This window comes from Macaca thibetana, chromosome 2, assembly GCF_024542745.1.
Source record: "Macaca thibetana thibetana isolate TM-01 chromosome 2, ASM2454274v1, whole genome shotgun sequence".
Taxonomy (NCBI): domain Eukaryota; kingdom Metazoa; phylum Chordata; class Mammalia; order Primates; family Cercopithecidae; genus Macaca; species Macaca thibetana.
In genome coordinates, this window is record NC_065579.1 from 95,625,627 (window position 1) to 95,645,126 (window position 19,500).

The following is a 19,500-nucleotide window of genomic DNA, read 5'->3' on the forward strand; positions in this document are numbered from 1 at the left end:
GTTCAACCATTGTGGAAAATAGTATGGCGATTCCTCAAGGATCTAGAACTAGAAATACCATTTGACCCAGCCATCCCATTACTGGGTATATACCCAAAGGATTATAAATTATGCTGCTATAAAGACACATGCACACATATGTTTATTGCAGCACTATTCACAATAGCAAAGACTTGGAATCAACCCAAATGTCCATCAGTGACAGACTGGATTAAGAAAATTGGCACATATACACCATGGAATACTATGCAGCCATAAAAAAGGATGAGTTCGTGTCCTTTGTAAGGACATGGATGATGCAGCTGGAAACCATCATTCTCAGCAAACTATCGCAAGAACAGAAAACCAAACATCACATGTTCTCACTTATAGGTGGGAATTGAACAATGAGATCACTTGGACACAGGAAGGGGAACATCACACACCGGGGCCAAATGTGGGGAGTGGCGAGGGAGGAGGGATGGCATTGGGAGTTATACCTGATGTAAATGACGAGTTGATGGATGCTGACAAGTTAATATGTGCAGCACACCAACATGGCACATGTATACATATGTAACAAACCTGCACGTTGTACACATGTACCCTAGAACTTAAAGTATAATAAAAATTTTAAAAAATTGATAAATTAGACTTCATTAAAAATTAAAGCTTTCACAAATCAAAAGGTAGTATTAAAAAATAAATAAGGAAGCCAAAGAACAGGAGAAAACATTCTTCTCTTTCTCCACGTGTATATATGTATGTGTATATATATGTATGTGTGTGTATATGTGTATGTCTGTGTCCAAAAACCTGTATCCAGAATATACAAACAATTCCCACAACTCGATAAAAGTACAAATAATGCAAGTTTTAAAAATGGGTAAAATATGTGAAGAGCCAGTTCCCAAAAGGTATAATAGTCAATAAGTACATGAAAAGTGTTCAATATCACTATCATCAGGGAAACGCAAATTAAAATCACAATGGGATATCACCACACATAGATATAAATAATTAAAATCTAAAAAACTAACACAAAATGTTAGTAATGATGTGCAGCAACCAGGGCTCACATATATTACTGATGAAAAAACAGTTGGCATTTTTAGTTTAAATAAATTTAAATATACATTTATCATATTATCCAGAAATCCTACTCCAAGGTATTTATCCAAGTAAAATGAACACATATGTCCACATAAAGATTCATTAGAGCTTTATTCAAAACAGCCCCAAACTACGGTGGGGCACCGTGGCTTACACCTGTAATCCCAGCACTTTGGGAGGCCAAGGTGGGCAGATCACTTGAGGCAGGAATTCGAGACCAGCCTGGCCAACATGGTGAAACCCCATCTCTACCAAAAGTACAAAAAATTAGCTGGGTGTGGTGGCACATGCCTATAATCCCAGCGACTCGGGAGGCTGAGGCAGGAGAATCGTTTGAACCCAGGAGGCAGAGGCTCTAGTGAGCTGAGATTGCGCCACTGCACTCCAGCCTGGGTGACAGAGTGCGACTCTGTCACAAACAAACAAAAAAAGCCCCAAACTAGAAATAGCCCAGGTGTTCATCAACAGGAGACTAAACAAATTAAGATATAATCATACGATAGAATATCACTCAGCAGCTAAAAAAATCAAACACTGAACTTTACAAGAACATAGATGAATCTCAAAAAAAAAAAATGCTGAGAGACAGATTCCAAAAAGTAAAGAATTCTATGAAATAAGTTGTATGAACACATTTATTTAAGGTTCTAAAGAAAACCTGACTCTCTTGATTGGGGTCAGAACAGAAGTTATTTCTAGGAGAGGGGAAGATGGAACTTTCTAGGGTGATAGAAATGTTCTATATATTGATAGGTTATTGGTTATAGCAGTGCATACATTTTTCAAAACTAAATATAAGATTTGTACCTTTTACTGCATATATACTTAAATTCAAAAATGCAGGGCTAAGAAAAAACAGGTTGGGACAAACTAGAGGAATGCTTCAGGAAGATAAATGAAGCAGTATGTGCTGTCTTCACTGGGTTAATAAAATTTACTGAGCACTTGCTCTGTTCCTGGCACTATACTCTCACTAGAAGAAATGGGGAAGTGAGTTTCTGGGTAATTTTAAGTTAACTTTTAAGATATGCTGAGTTTGATATAACAAAGGGGCATTCAAAGTGCCAATGTTCAAAGGAGATTAAGCCCTAAAAACTAGGTAACAGTTAAAACTAAAAGACAACAACAACAAAAAGAAGCAAAAGATGATCAGAGAGAACAGAAAATTCCCCAAAGGAGAGTCAAATTTAGAGAGAAACAGAGTCAAAGACCTCTGAGGGTTGAGTAAGTCCCAAACAGGGGCAAGGATTTACAGAGGAAATGAAGGCAAAGGTGCTAATATAATAGAGTAGAAATCATGACAATGTAAAGTAATGGATACCAAGGAATAACTAGAATTAAAAAGAAAATGGGTGTCAAGAATGTCTAGTTGGATGTCGGCAAAATAGAAGAATAGGAGGTCTTAGGTTTCCCCATGTTCCACAGAAAGTTCTATCAGCAACTATCCAAAGATATGAACACTTTGGTGAAATCCTCCAAAATTGGGAATAAGCCTGAGTCACCTGGGTGGTTTATGGACCTTTTCCACATGAAAAGGTAAGATAAAGGGTCTTATTTTGACTATACCACCCTTCCTCCTCCCAGAGGTTAGCATAGTGCCACAAAGAGAGGATTCTCCAGGGACTGGGGTTTCTACAGAGGGAAAAGAGAACCAGAGGTGGACAACCGTCTTCTCTAGCATCCTGTAGCACTTTCCAGAAAGCCCACTCCTATCCTCATGGAGAAAACAGGGGAAAATGGTACCACTAGACCAACTGGGATTAGGTAGAAACAAAGCAGGTGTAGTACAAAGCAACCAGGACATAGATATGGTGTTAGCTTTGTGTACCTGTCAGCAGCAGTGCCCAATCAGTGGTACCAGCTAATAGCCCATCCAACTTGAAAAGCTCAGCTAGTCACTCCAGAAGTGATCAAAAGTTCTACCCAGCTTAAATTCCTACACAGTTAGCCTCCAGGACCAGCCTCATACCTTGCCCCAAAGCCTCACATCCAGGGAGCAAGACAATCACCACAGCAAATTTCTACAAAGAGCAGAGGCTCTATCTGACACATCCAGGAGTTTAAACAGCACTCAGTCAAGCTTCGAAGCTCACCTCAAGAGCCTGCCTAGACAGAGAGACAAACATCAACTGTGCATTTTTAATGAGCATAGCAGATGCTCCCAGCCATTCCAATCAGCATCCTGATCTCAGCCCCCTCTCAGGCAACCCTGTTCAACTATGAACTCAAATAGTAAAACTATCTGGCCAGAGAATATACTCCTGTGGCCCGGCTCAATGATGGACCAACTGTATTGCCAGAGATCATCCAGTGGTCTCACCGGATAGAACAGCCCAGCCAGCTGCCTCATCAAAATTGAGAGCAAAGGCAGCAGCCCAGCCATCTAGAGAGCCCAAAACAAGCTCTTCCTTTCCTGCCCATGGCTATTAAAGCTGGCCCATCTACAATAAAAGCTAAATGAAAGAGTGAAGGTCTATCCCTGCCAAAAAAGAAAAACACCTTAAAAGCCTAAAAAGATGGCTATCTCCTCAACTGCACAAACACCAATGCAAGAACACAAGAATTACAAAGAATCAGGAAATCATGATATCTCCAAAAGAAACTAACAAAGCTGCAACAACAGACCCTAAAGAAACGGTCAAATTTTATAAACAGAAATACTAGAGACAATACTGAACTGAAAAATGCAAACAGGAAGCTTCAACATCAGGCTCCTTTACACTGAAGAATCAGTGAACTTGCAGATAGAACATCTGAAATTATCCAATCGGAGCTGCAAATAAATAAATATATAAGAGTGACAAAAGCCTATAAGGATTATGGAATACCATGAAGAGACCTAACCTATGCATAAGAAGAATTCAAGAAAAAATAAAAAAGAAAGAAAGAAAACCAGAAAGCATTTTTAAAGGAACTAATGGCTGAAAACCTCTTTTAATTTAGGGATAGATGCCAACATTCAGGTAGAGGAAGCACAGAGGTCTTCAATCACAGTAAACCAAAAGAAGAGTTCACCAGGACACATAATCAAATTATGAAAAATCAAAGATGAAGAAAATATGCTGAGAGCAACAAGAAACACATTACATCCAAGGGAGTCCCAATACAATGTCAGTAGTAGATTTCTTTACAGAAGTCCTGCAGGGCAGGAAAGAGTGGGATGATATATTCAAAGGGCTGAAGGAAAAAATGCTGCCAAACAAGAATACTTTACCCTACAAAATTGTCTTTCCAAAATGAAAAAGGAAAACCTTCCCAAACAAATGCTAAGGGAATTCATCACCACTAGGCCTGCCTTACATGACTGGCTAAAGGGAGTTCTTTAAGTTAGAACAAAAAACCACTAATAACATAAAACACACAAAATCACAAAACTCAATGGTATAAGTAATATAAAGCCATATTCAGGATACTTTAGAACTCTAATGGTGGAATGTAAAGCAGTTTTACTCCTAGTATGAGGGTTCTAAGGAAAAAAACTAATAATAATAACTATAGCTAAAATAAACTGTTAAAAAATGCATATTACAAAATGATGTAAATTCTGATATCAAAAACATAAAATGAAGGGGAATAAAATTGTAAAGCTGTATACAAAGTTAAGTTAGCAGCTTAAAACAGACTGTTAAAGATGTTCTATGTAAGTCTCATGGTAATCGCAAAATAAAAATGTATAGTAGCCACACAAAACAAAAACAGAAGAGTCAAAGCCTATCACTATAGAAAACCATCAAACTGCAAAGGAAGACAAGAGAGGAAGAAAGAAACAAAACAACCATAAAATAATAAAACAACAGAAGTCTGCTTTTTTCTGTGGCACCTCGGAGGCGTTTAGCTGCTTCAAGATGAAGCTGAACATCTCCTTCCCAGCCACTGGCTGCCAGAAACTCATTGAAGTGGACGATGAACGCAAACTTTGTACTTTTTATGAGAAGCGTATGGCCACAGAAGTTGCTGCTGACGCTCTGGGTAAAGAGTGGAAGGGTTATGTGGTCTGAATCAGTGGTAGGAACAACAAACAAGATTTCCCCATGAAGCAGGGTGTCTTGACCCATGGCCGTGTCCGCCTGCTACTGAGTAAGGGGCATTTCTGTTACAGACCAAGGAGAACGGGAGAAAGAAAGAGAAAATCAGTTCATGGTTGCATGGTGGATGCCAATCTGAGTGTTCTCAACTTGGTTATTGTAAAAAAAAATTTAAAAAAAGGAGAGAAGGATATTTCTGGAGTGACTGATACTACAGTGCCTCACCGCCTGTGCCCCAAAAGAGCTAGCAGAATCCACAAACTTTTCTATCTCTCTAAAGAAGATGATGTCCGCCAGTATGTTGTAAGAAAGCCCTTAAACAAAGAAGGTAAGAAACCTAGGACCAAAGCACCCAAGATTCAGCGTCTTGTTACTCCACATGTCCTGCAGCACAAACAGCGGTGTATTGCTCTGAAGAAGCAGCGTACTAAGAAAAACAAGGAAGAGGTTGCAGAATATGCTAACTTTTGGCCAAGAGAATGAAGGAGGCTAAGGAGAAGCGCCAGGAACAAACTGCAAAGAGACGCAGACTTTCCTCTCTGTGAGCTTCTACTTCTAAGTCTGAATCCAGTCAGAAATAAGAGTCTGAATCCAGTCAGAAATAAGATTTTTTGAGTAACAAATAACTCCAACAGCAATAAGAGACCAGACTGTCTGTGAGCTTCTACTTCTAAGTCTGAAAGTTCAGCAAAGTGCCTACATCAAAAGAGAAAGGTCTCAAATCCAAACAACTTAATGTTTTGCCTCTAAAAAAAAAAAACACACTAAGCTCAATTTTAGCAGAAAAATAAAAAATATCAGAGCAGAAAACAGAGAAATAGAACTATTTTTAAGCAATACTAAAATAAACTGAACTTGTATTTTTGAAAAAAAAAAATGATTGAGATAACCTTTAAGGAAAAAAAGAGATGACTCAAACAAATAAAATCAGAAATGAAAGAGAAGACATTTTTAAACAGAAATACAAAAAAACCATAAGAGACTACTGTGAACAATTAAATGCCAAAAAAGATATAGGGGACGGAGCAAGATGGCCGAATAGGAATAGCTCCAGTCTCCAACTCCCTTTGCGAGCGACACAGAAGACCGGTTTGATTTCTGCATTTTTTTTTTTTTTTTTTTTTTTTTTTTTGAGTTTTTTTTTTCTGGATTTTTTGATTTCAGTAGATTGCAAAAAATTTTTCCAATCTGGTTTCTTTTTTTTTTTTTTTTTTTTTTTTAATTTATTTTTATTATTATTATACTTTAAGTTGTAGGGTACATCTTTGCATAACGTGCAGGTTTGTTACATATGTATACCTGTGCCATGTTGCTGTGCTGCACCCATCAACTCGTCATTTACATCAGGTATAACTTTCCCAATGCATAGATTTTTGAGTAACAAAAACATGCGGTGTTTGGTTGTTTCCTGTTCTTTGATAATCAGACTCAGAAAAAAAAAAAAAAAAAAAAACAGAAGTCCTTACCTATCAATAATCACCTTGAACATAAACGGATTAAATTCTCCAACAAAAAGACCACAAAACTAGACCTAACTATAAGCCACCTAACAAGATACTCACCTCACTTTTAAGGACACACACAAACTGAAAGTGAAGGAATGGAAAAAGATATTCCATGCAAAGGGAAATGAAAAGAGGGCAGGGATTCTTCTAGTTATATTAAACAAAACAGACTTTAAACCAAAACTACAGAAAGAAACAAAGAAAGATGTTATATAATGATAAAAGGGTCAATTCAACAAGAGTATATAACAACTGTAAATATATATGCACCCAACATCAGAGCACCTAAATTGTATAAAGCAAATACTAACGGATCTAAATGGAGAGAGAGACTACAATGCAAGAATAGTATGAGACTTACCCCACTTATAGCAATGGACAAATCATCCAGACAGAAATTAATAAGAAAACACTGGACTTGAACAACACTTTAGACCAATGAACTAACAGACATATGCAGAACAAACATCCAACAGCAACAAAACATACAATCTTCTCAAGCACACATGGAACATTCTTCAGGATAGATTACACATGAGGACAAGTCTTGACATGTCTTCACAAGTATTCACAAATTTAAGAAGACTGAAATAATAACATGTACCTTTACCAACTAGAATGGTATTAAACTAAAATCCAACAACAGGAGTAATTTTGGAAAACTGACAAATACATGAAAAACAACACGTTCCTGAACAACCAATGAGTTAATAAAGAAATTAAAAGGGAATTTTTTAAAAAATTGAGACAAATGAAAATGGAGATACAAAGTTCTAAAACTTATGGGATACAGCAAAAACAGTTCTGAGAAAAAAAGTTTATTGCAATAAGTGCCTACATCAAAAGAGAAAGGTCTCAAATAGTCTGTGTCTTTTAATTGGAGCATTTAGTCCATTTACATTTAAGGTTAAATATTGTTATGTGTGAACTTATCCTGCCATTATGATATTAACTGGTATTATTTGGCTCATTAGTTTTTGATCACCAGTTTTCTTCTGCCTCAATGTTCTTTTACATTTTGGCACGTTTTGCAATGGCTGGTACCGGTTGTTCCGATTTTTAGTGCTTCCTTTCAGGATCTCTTTAAGGCAGGCCTAGTGGTGACAAAATCTCTAAGCATTTGCTTTCATCTGTTAAAGGATTTATTTCTCCTTCACTTATGAAACTTAGTTTGGCTGGATTGCTGCAGAGATCATGCTGTACAACTTAATGTTGTGCCTCTAAAAAAAAAACACACACTAAGCTCAATTTTAGCAGAAAAATAAAAAATATCAGAGCAGAAAACAGAGAAATAGAACTAGAAAAGCAATACTAAAATAAACTGAAACTTGTATTTTTGAAAAAATAAAAATTGAGAAACCTTTAAGGAAAAAAAGAGATGACTCAAACAAATAAAATCAGAAATGAAAGAGAAGACATTAAACAGAAATACAAAAAACCATAAGAGACTATTGTGAACAATTAAATGCCAAAAAAGATATAGGGGACGGAGCAAGATGGCCGAATAGGAATAGCTCCAGTCTAGGAAAAGGGACTCCCTTCCCCCTTGCGCTTCCCAGGTGAGGCAATGCCTCACCCCTGCTATCAGCTCATCGCTGTTCGGGCACTGCAAGCTCCAACTCCCAGCGCGAGCGACACAGAAGACCGGTGATTTCTGCATTTTCAACTGAGGAGCGCAGCTCATCGCCAGCAACGGATCAAAGCTGGACAGAGAATGACTTTGACGAGATGAGAGAAGAAGGCTTCAGTCCATCAAATTTCTCAGAGCTAAAGGAGGAATTACGTACCCAGCGCAAAGAAACTAAAAATCTTGAAAAAAAAGTGGAAGAATTGATGGCTAGAGTAATTAATGAAGAGAAGGTCATAAACGAAATGAAAGAGATGAAAACCATGACACGAGAAATACATGACAAATGCACAAGCTTCAGTAACCGACTCGATCAACTGGAAGAAAGAGTATCTGCGATTGAGGATCAAATGAATGAAATGAAGCGAGAAGAGAAACCAAAAGAAAAAAGAAGAAAAAGAAATGAACAAAGCCTGCAAGAAGTATGGGATTATGTAAAAAGACCAAATCTACGTCTGATTGGGGTGCCTGAAAGTGAGGGGGAGAATGGAACCAAGTTGGAAAACACTCTTCAGGATATCATCCAGGAGAACTTCCCCAACCTAGTAGGGCAGGCCAACATTCAAATCCAGGAAATACAGAGAACGCCACAAAGATACTCCTCGAGAAGAGCAACTCCAAGACACATAATTGCCAGATTCACCAAAGTTGAAATGAAGGAAAAAATCTTAAGGGCAGCCAGAGAGAAAGGGCGGGTTACCCACAAAGGGAAGCCCATCAGACTAACAGCAGATCTCTCGGCAGAAACTCTCCAAGCCAGAAGAGAGTGGGGGCCAATATTCAACATTCTTAAAGAAAAGAATTTTAAACCCAGAATTTCATATCCAGCCAAACTAAGTTTCATAAGTGAAGGAGAAATAAAATCCTTTACAGATAAGCAAATGCTTAGAGATTTTGTCACCACTAGGCCTGCCTTACAAGAGACCCTGAAGGAAGCACTAAACATGGAAAGGAACAACCGGTACCAGCCATTGCAAAAACATGCCAAAATGTAAAGACCATCGAGGCTAGGAAGAAACTGCATCAACTAACGAGCAAAATAATCAGTTAATATCATAATGGCAGGATCAAGTTCACACATAACAATCTTAACCTTAAATGTAAATGGACTAAATGCTCCAATTAAAAGACACAGACTGGCAAACTGGATAAAGAGTCAAGACCCATCAGTCTGCTGTATTCAGGAGACTCATCTCACACGCAGAGACACACATAGGCTCAAAATAAAGGGATGGAGGAAGATTTACCAAGCAAATGGAGAACAAAAAAAAGCGGGGGTTGCAATACTAGTCTCTGATAAAACAGACTTTAAACCATCAAAGATCAAAAGAGACAAAGAAGGCCATTACATAATGGTAAAGGGATCAATTCAACAGGAAGAGCTAACTATCCTAAATATATATGCACCCAATACAGGAGCACCCAGATTCATCAAGCAAGTCCTTAGAGACTTACAAAGAAACTTAGACTCCCATACAATAATAATGGGAGACTTCAACACTCCACTGTCAACATTAGACAGATCAACGAGACAGAAAGTTAACAAGGATATCCAGGAATTGAACTCATCTCTGCAGCAAGCAGACCTAATAGACATCTATAGAACTCTCCACCCCAAATCAACAGAATATACATTCTTCTCAGCACCACATCGTACTTACTCCAAAATCGACCACGTAATTGGAAGTAAAGCACTCCTCAGCAAATGTACAAGAACAGAAATTATAACAAACTGTCTCTCAGACCACAGTGCAATCAAACTAGAACTCAGGACTAAGAAACTCAATCAAAACCGCTCAACTACATGGAAACTGAACAACCTGCTCCTGAATGACTACTGGGTACATAACGAAATGAAGGCAGAAATAAAGATGTTCTTTGAAACCAATGAGAACAAAGATACAACATACCAGAATCTCTGGGACACATTTAAAGCAGTGTGTAGAGGGAAATTTATAGCACTAAATGCCCACAAGAGAAAGCAGGAAAGATCTAAAATTGACACTCTAACATCGCAATTAAAAGAACTAGAGAAGCAAGAGCAAACACATTCGAAAGCTAGCAGAAGGCAAGAAATAACTAAGATCAGAGCAGAACTGAAGGAGATAGAGACACAAAAAACTCTCCAAAAAATCAATGAATCCAGGAGTTGGTTTTTTGAAAAGATCAACAAAATTGACAGACCACTAGCAAGACTAATAAAGAAGAAAAGAGAGAAGAATCAAATCGACGCAATTAAAAATGATAAAGGGGATATCACCACCGACCCCACAGAAATACAAACTACCATCAGAGAATACTATAAACACCTCTACGCAAATAAACTGGAAAATCTAGAAGAAATGGATAATTTCCTGGACACTTACACTCTTCCAAGACTAAACCAGGAAGAAGTTGAATCCCTGAATAGACCAATAGTAGGCTCTGAAATTGAGGCAATAATTAATAGCCTACCAAACCAAAAGAAGTCCAGGACCAGATGGATTCACAGCTGAATTCTACCAGAGGTACAAGGAGGAGTTGGTACCATTCCTTCTGAAACTATTCCAATCAATAGAAAAAGAGGGAATCCTCCCTAACTCATTTTATGAGGCCAACATCATCCTGATACCAAAGCCTGGCAGAGACACAACAAAAAAAGAGAATTTTAGACCAATATCCCTGATGAACATCGATGCAAAAATCCTCAATAAAATACTGGCAAACCGGATTCAGCAACACATCAAAAAGCTTATCCACCATGATCAAGTGGGCTTCATCCCTGGGATGCAAGGCTGGTTCAACATTCGCAAATCAATAAACATAATCCAGCATATAAACAGAACCAAAGACAAGAACCACATGATTATCTCAATAGATGCAGAAAAGGCTTTTGACAAAATTCAACAGCCCTTCATGCTAAAAACTCTCAATAAATTCGGTATTGATGGAACGTACCTCAAAATAATAAGAGCTATTTATGACAAACCCACAGCCAATATCATACTGAATGGGCAAAAACTGGAAAAATTCCCTTTGAAAACTGGCACAAGACAGGGATGCCCTCTCTCACCACTCCTATTCAACATAGTGCTGGAAGTTCTGGCTAGGGCAATTAGGCAAGAGAAAGAAATCAAGGGTATTCAGTTAGGAAAAGAAGAAGTCAAACTGTCCCTGTTTGCAGATGACATGATTCTATATTTAGAAAACCCCATTGTCTCAGCCCAGAATCTCCTTAAGCTGATAAGCAACTTCAGCAAAGTCTCAGGATACAAAATTAATGTGCAAAAATCACAAGCATTCTTATACACCAGTAACAGACAAACAGAGAGCCAAATCAGGAATGAACTTCCATTCACAATTGCTTCAAAGAGAATCAAATACCTAGGAATCCAACTTACAAGGGATGTAAAGGACCTCTTCAAGGAGAACTACAAACCACTGCTCAGTGAAATAAAAGAGGACACAAACAAATGGAAGAACATACCATGCTCATGGATAGGAAGAATCAATATCGTGAAAATGGCCATACTGCCCAAGGTAATTTATAGATTCAATGCCATCCCCATCAAGCTACCAATGAGTTTCTTCACAGAATTGGAAAAAAACTGCTTTAAAGTTCATATGGAACCAAAAAAGAGCCCGCATCTCCAAGACAATCCTAAGTCAAAAGAACAAAGCTGGAGGCATCACGCTACCTGACGTCAAACTATACTACAAGGCTACAGTAACCAAAACAGCATGGTACTGGTACCAAAACAGAGATATAGACCAATGGAACAGAACAGAGTCCTCAGAAATAATACCACACATCTACAGCCATCTGATCTTTGACAAACCTGAGAGAAACAAGAAATGGGGAAAGGATTCCCTATTTAATAAACGGTGCTGGGAAAATTGACTAGCCATAAGTAGAAAGCTGAAACTGGATCCTTTCCTTACTCCCTATACGAAAATTAATTCAAGATGGATTAGAGACTTAAATGTTAGACCTAATACCATAAAAATCCTAGAGGAAAACCTAGCTAGTACCATTCAGGACATAGGCATGGGCAAAGACTTCATGTCTAAAACACCAAAAGCAACGGCAACAAAAGCCAAAATTGACAAATGGGATCTCATTAAACTAAAGAGCTTCTGCACAGCAAAAGAAACTACCATCAGAGTGAACAGGCAACCTACAGAATAGGAGAAAATTTTTGCAATCTACTCATCTGACAAAGGGCTAATATCCAGAACCTACAAAGAACTCAAACAAATTTACAAGAAAAAAACAAACAACCCCATCAAAAAGTGGGCAAAGGATATGAACAGACATTTCTCAAAAGAAGACATTCATACAGCCAACAGACACATGAAAAAATGCTCATCATCACTGGCCATCAGAGAAATGCAAATCAAAACCACAATGAGATACCATCTCACACCAGTTAGAATGGCGATCATTAAAAAGTCAGGAAACAACAGGTGCTGGAGAGGATGTGGAGAAATAGGAACACTTTTACACTGTTGGTGGGATTGTAAACTAGTTCAACCATTATGGAAAACAGTATGGCGATTCCTCAAGGATCTAGAACTAGATGTACCATATGACCCAGCCATCCCATTACTGGGTATATACCCAAAGGATTATAAATTATGCTGCTATAAAGACACATGCACACGTAAGTTTATTGCAGCACTATTCACAATAGCAAAGACTTGGAATCAACCCAAATGTCCATCAGTGACAGATTGGATTAAGAAAATGTGGCACATATACACCATGGAATACTATGCAGCCATAAAAAAGGATGAGTTTGTGTCCTTTGTAGGGACATGGATGCAGCTGGAAACCATCATTCTTAGCAAACTATCGCAAGAACAGAAAACCAAACACCGCATGTTCTCACTCATAGGTGGGAACTGAACAATGAGATCACTTGGACTCAGGAAGGGGAACATCACACACAGGGGCCTATCATGGGGAGGGGGGCGGGGGGAGGGATTGCATTGGGAGTTATACCTGATGTAAATGACGAGTTGATGGGTGCAGCACACCAACATGGCACAAGTATACATATGTAACAAACCTGCACGTTATGCACATGTACCCTACAACTTAAAGTATAATAATAATAAATAAATTAAAAATAAATAAATGCCAAAAAAATTGAATAACTGAGAAGAAAGCATGTATTCCTAAACACATATAACCTATTAAGACTAAATCACAAAGAAAAAGAAAACCTGGGCCAGGCAGTATGGCTCATGCCTGTAATCCCAGGACTTTGGGAGGCCAAGGCAGGCAGATCACCCGAGGTCAGGATTCAAGACCAGCCTGGCCAATATGGTGAAACCCCATTTCTAATAAAAATACAAAAATTAGCCAGGTGTGGTGGTGCATGCCTGTAATGCCAGCTACTCAGGAGGCTGAGGCAAGAGAATCACTTGAACCCAGGAGGCAGAGTTTGCAGTGAGCAGAGATCACATCACAGCACTCCAGCCTGGGTGACAGAGTGAGACTCTGTCAAAAAAAAAAAGAAGAAGAAAAAGAAAATCTGAACAGATCAACAAGGAGATTGAATAAATAGTAAAAAGTGTTCTGTCAAAGAAAAGTCCAGGACCTAATGGTTTCACTGTTGAATTCTACCAGACTTTTAAAGAAAAACTAATACCAATCCTTCACAAACTCTTCCAAAAAATCAAAGAGGAAATAATACTTCCAAATTCTTTTTATGAGCCCAGCATTACCCTCATACCAAAGCCAGACAAGGATATCACAAGAATAGAAAACTACAGGCCAATGTCTTTGATAAATACAGATGTAAAAATACTCAATAAAATGCTAATAAACTTCATTCACTATGATCAAATGAGATTTATCTCTGGCATGCAAGGATGGTCCAACATATGCAAATCAATAACATATCACATAAGAATGAAGGAAAAAAATTATATAATCAATATATGCATAGAAATAATTTGACAAAATTCAACATATTTTCATGATTTAAAAACTCTCAACAAATCAATGTACCTCAACATAATAAAGGACATAGATGATAAGCACAGCTAACATTATATTTAATGATGAAAAAATAAAACATTTTCCTCTAATATCCAGAAGAACACAAGGATGCCCACTCTTGCCACTTATATTGAACACAGTATTAGAAGACTTTACCAGAGTAATTCGGCAAGAGATAAAAAGAAAAGGCATTCATAAAGGAAGAAGTGGAATTGTTGCTGTTTATCAACAATATGATCTTGTATATGGAAAACCCTAAAGATTCTACCATATAAAACTGCTAGAACTAGTAAATACAGGCTGGGCACACTGGCGCAAGCCTGTAATCCCAGCACTTTGGGAGGCTGAGGCAGGAGGTTCACTTGCAGTCAGGAGGTCAAGACCAGCCTGGTCAACATGGTGAAACCCTGTTTCTAATAAAAATACAAAAATTAGCCAGGTGTGGTGGCACACATCTGTAATCCCAGCTACACAGGAGGCTGAGGTGGGAGAATTGCTTGAACCTGGTAGGCGGAGGTTGCAGTGAGCCAAGATTGCACCACTGCACTCCAGGCTAGGCAACAGAGGGAGATTCTGTAAAAAAAAAAAAAAAAAAAAAAAGAAGGAGGAGGAGGAGAAGGAGGAGAAAAAGAAGAGAAGAGGAAGTAATAAATACAGTTAAGTTGCAGGATACAATATCAACACACAAAAATCAGTAGCGTTTCTATACACTAACAACAAACTTTCTGGAAAATAAAAAAAAAGTCATTTACAATAGTTGTAAAAAAAATACTTGGAAATAAATTTAAGATGGTGAAAGAATTGTACCCTGAAAACTATAGAAAATTAAAAAGAAAAAGAAAAGAAATTAACAAAGACTTGGATAAATGGAAAGATATCCCATGTTCATGAATTGGAGGAATTAATATTGTTAAAATGTCTGTTCTGCCTAAAGCAATCTACAGATTCAATGCAGCAATCTCTAATAAAATTTCAATAGCATTTTTCATAAAAATAGGCAAAACAATTGTAAAATTCAAATGGTACCACAAAATAAATTCATATGGAGCCCCCAAATGGCCAAGGCAATATTGAAAAAAAAAAAAAAGAACAAAGCTAGAGACGTCACACTTCCTGATTTCAAACTATACTGCAAAGCTATAGTAACTTAAAAAGCATGGTACTGGCATAAAAATAGACACATTGGTCAGTAGAACAGAATAGAGAGCCCAGAAACTAAACATTTGTACCAGCTGACTTTTGACAAAGGTATCAAGAACATATAATAGGGAAAGGACTGTCTCTTTAGTATGTGGTGCTGCATAAATCAGACATCCACATGTAGAAGAATAAAACTGGACTCTTATCCTCATCCTATATATAAAAATCAGTTCAAAACTACATGACACTAGTCTGGGCAATAACTTTTTAGATTTGACCTCAAAAGTGCAGGCAACAAAAGCAAAAATAGAGTTACATCAAAATATAAAGTTTCTGCACAACACAGGGAAAAAACAACAGAGTGAAGAGATAAGCTACAGATTGATAGAAAATATGTGCAAGCCATACATCTGATAAGGGGTTAATATACAAAATACATATGGAACTCAACAGCACTACAGAAGAACAGTTTAATTTAAAAATGAACAAGGAACTTGAATAGACATTTCTCAAAAGAAGACATACAAATGGCCAACAGATACATGAAAAGATGCTCATCACCAGGGAAATAAAAATTAAAACCACAATGAGATATCACCTTACATCTATCAGAATGATTATTATAAAAAGAAAAGCAAAGAAAGAAAAGAAAAGAAACCTTGGCAAGAATGTGGAGGAAAGGGAACTCCTGTACACTACTGGTGAAATGTAAATTAGTATGACTATTATGGAAAAGTATATGGAGGCTCCTTAAAAAAATTAAAAACAGAATTACCACATGATCCAGAAATCCCATTTCTGGGTATTTACCCATAAGATTTGAAATCAACACACTGAAGAGATATATGCACTCTCATGTTCATTGAAGCACTATTCACAGTAGCCAAGTTATAGAAGCAATCTAGGTGTCCATCAGCAGATAAAAGGATAAAGAAAATGTGGTACATACACATAATGGAATTTTATTCAACCTTAAAAAAGAAAAAAATTCTGTCATTTGTGACAGCATGGATGGACTTAGAAAGCATTATGCTATGTCAAATAAACCAGACAGAGGAAGACAAATACCGCATGTTCTCATATACATAGCATCTAAAACAATAAAATACAAAGAAGCAGAGAGTAGAATGGTGGTTACCAGAGACTGAGAAGGTGGGCAGAATGGGGAGATGATAGTCAAAAAGGTACAAAATCTCAATTAGACAGAAGAAATAAGATTTTTTTCTTTGACATATAATGCACAGCATGGTGAATATAGTAAATAATAATGTATACTTCAAAATCACTAAGAGTATACATTTCAAATATTCTCACCACAAAAAAATAGGTATTTGAGATGATGAACATTTTAACTAGCTTGATTTAATTATTCCACATTATATTCATAAATTACAATATCACTTTGTACCCCATAAATATACAACTATAATTTGTCAGTTTACAATTTAAAAAATTAAAATTAAAAAAAGAATGTTAAACTGAGATAATTCAAAACCTGAGAAAAGTTCACTAATTTGGCAATTTCCAGGCCACTGATAACTATCATTAGTAAAATTTGCTAGGTACTGTGGACTGAAGTCAGACTTCAAGTTACCAGATCTTCCATGTTGCATTTTCCCACATACCATGTAAGCGGTGACATATTTGCTCCCCTACTGTTTCAGAATTTGCCCAAAGAAGAAGTTAGGAAATAGGAAGGGAGGAGAGAAGGAGGGAAGAAAAGAGGAAGGGAAGGAGGGAGGAGGGAGGAAATGAAAGAGGGAAAGAGGGAAGGAGGCATGGGAGGGCAAGAGAGGAGGAGGGAAGAAGGAAGGAAGGGAGGGAGTAAAAGAAGGAGGGAGGGAGGGCAGGCAGGAAGGCTTAAACCTGGGTTTGCATAGGGCTGACACTACCAGTGGTCCATAGCTCCTAAGGGTACGAAGAGAGAGGAAGCAACTGCTGTTAGTCTCCCACCTTACCTAGTGGACTACTAATGTTGGTGAAGTTCTGTAAACAGGCTAATACATGATGCATTTTACTAAGTGAAGAAATAAATCTAAAAAGAAGCAAAGCAAGTCAAGGTAGAAACTTTTGGTACGGAGGGAAGAAAAATTAACCCTCCCCTATCTCCCTACTTTTATTCTTCTCCACATATGAGCCATGATCAAGACAAGATATTCCATCTCCAAAGAGGTAGAGTGAAGTTTAAAGATATTGCCAAGTCTGTGTTCTCCAGAGTAAGACTTTCCAAGAGATCAAAATGTCAGTGGAGATGGATGTGTGGCTCTTTCTGTCTTCATCTTCCACTAAGAAGGCTGGTGACAATATGGCATAGCCAGAGGCCTGACCCCTGGGAAACACTAAGCCATTCCTTTTTTTTTTTTTTTCCTCTTTCTTTTCTCTCTCCTCTCTTTCATCTAGAGCCAGTCTACCTGTGGCTTAGATCAGCTCTGCTTTAGACTACTGGGCAAATACATAGCTCTCCATTTATTTATTTATTTATTTATGACTCTTGCCTCTTCTACTGGTTGTAGCTGATACACATCTACTTGAAAGGGTGAGGGAAGCTTTCTTACATGAAAGTATTAACATCCAAGACTGAAGTTTAAACACTGAGGTAAATATACAGGGAAAGCCAAAGCCGCCTTTGTCTCCAGACTAGCAGGTAGGTATAGGAACTAGAGAAATGTATACCTCTGCATAATGAAAAGGGCTTCTGTGCTTTGCATGTCTGTTATCTCTCTCAGAGATGCTGTTGGGATGCATCTGGGATAGTATGCTAGTACCTCCCAGTCCTCTGGTCAAATGCTACCACAATAATTTCTTAATATTCCATCCCAACATCTCTAAAAGAAGCCAACATTCATTAATTCAAAGAACCCAAGAATTATTTTGCATTAATTATAACCAACTCCTAAAAAATCCAAGACTTATTTTGTATTAATTATAAGCAAATCCCTAAAGGAGTCTCTCCATAAGTTATTTTTTTCAAGTGTTTAATGTTCTGAGAATATTAATATACATGAACGGTTCCCAACTCCAATCATTGTGTTCTTATTATTAGTTTTTCACAATGTATTAGAGAGCTAATATAAGAATATACTTTGAATTTCCAAGCTTTAGAAAGTGCTTTATATCTTATTTTTAATGATTTGAAAACACAGCACTCTAAATCAAAGGTAACTTTCCTACACAGAGGCTTTCTTCTGGCTAATTTTATATTTACATCATGCAAATATGTGGTCACTTGCACTAGGGTTCGTTAAAATCAACCTAAACACACAATCTCGAAAAGAAGTATGAAAGCATTTGTGAAATTCAATGTGGGGACATAATTTGTTCCCAAACTGATCAATGCTTAACCACTAAAATCAGAAGTCACATTAAATCAGTTAAGTTAAAAAGTCTGTTTTTAAACTGAAGAACTTGGAGGGTGAAAGTGGCAATGCCTGTCTTGGACATACTGACAGGTTATAATGGTAAGTGTCTGTGAACTGTGGGATTCTGAGCCATGGAGCACCCAAGGGCATGCAGCCTCTTCTGGCCAACGGTTAACAAGCAGCCCCTCACATACAGCATGGCCCCACATGACAATATGACCAAACATCTATGAGATTAAACATTTCTGAACCATCTCAGTGTAAGATTTGCCTCTGCTATTTTAGCCTTGCCAAGCACGGGTCTAACACGCTCACTAGGTTGGCATAAGTGCTACATACAAGACCACATAGGTGTCTACATTGTTCTTGTCACCAGGCCAATACCTTTCAAACCAAGCTCTGATCCTCCTCCTGCATTTGTACTCCCAATTCTGCAGTACCTTTGGCCAGGAGCTTTGGGTTTGGCTTCTTTACCTGAAATCCTCACCCTCATCCGTGGGTCCAAGCTCCAGGGTCCATGGGAGTTTAGCCTTCCCTAGTAAGGGGAAGGACATCAAACACGTTTAGCTCAATGAGTATGACGAGCTAATTCACAATTCTGGGCTTTGCTGAAGTAAAGTACCCCATCAAACTCTATAATCTGAAAGAACTTGATGAATCACATGCTGAGACTTCTCAAATAAGGCAGAAGCTAATGTTTCAACAAAATGTTTTCTTTCAAAAATCTGGAGAGTCTCTGTATTCAGAATATTCATTTTGAATT

At 37.7% G+C, this 19,500-nt stretch overlaps 1 protein-coding gene and 1 pseudogene across 6 annotated transcripts in view; one reads left to right on the top strand and one right to left on the bottom strand.

The window, feature by feature from the left end:
• ULK4 (unc-51 like kinase 4) overlaps positions 1 to 19,500 on the bottom strand; it is a 709,752-nt gene that overhangs the window by 217,085 nt on the left and 473,167 nt on the right. The gene's annotated exons all lie outside the window — the stretch shown is intronic.
• Positions 4,902 to 5,698, top strand: LOC126948529 (40S ribosomal protein S6-like; annotated as a pseudogene).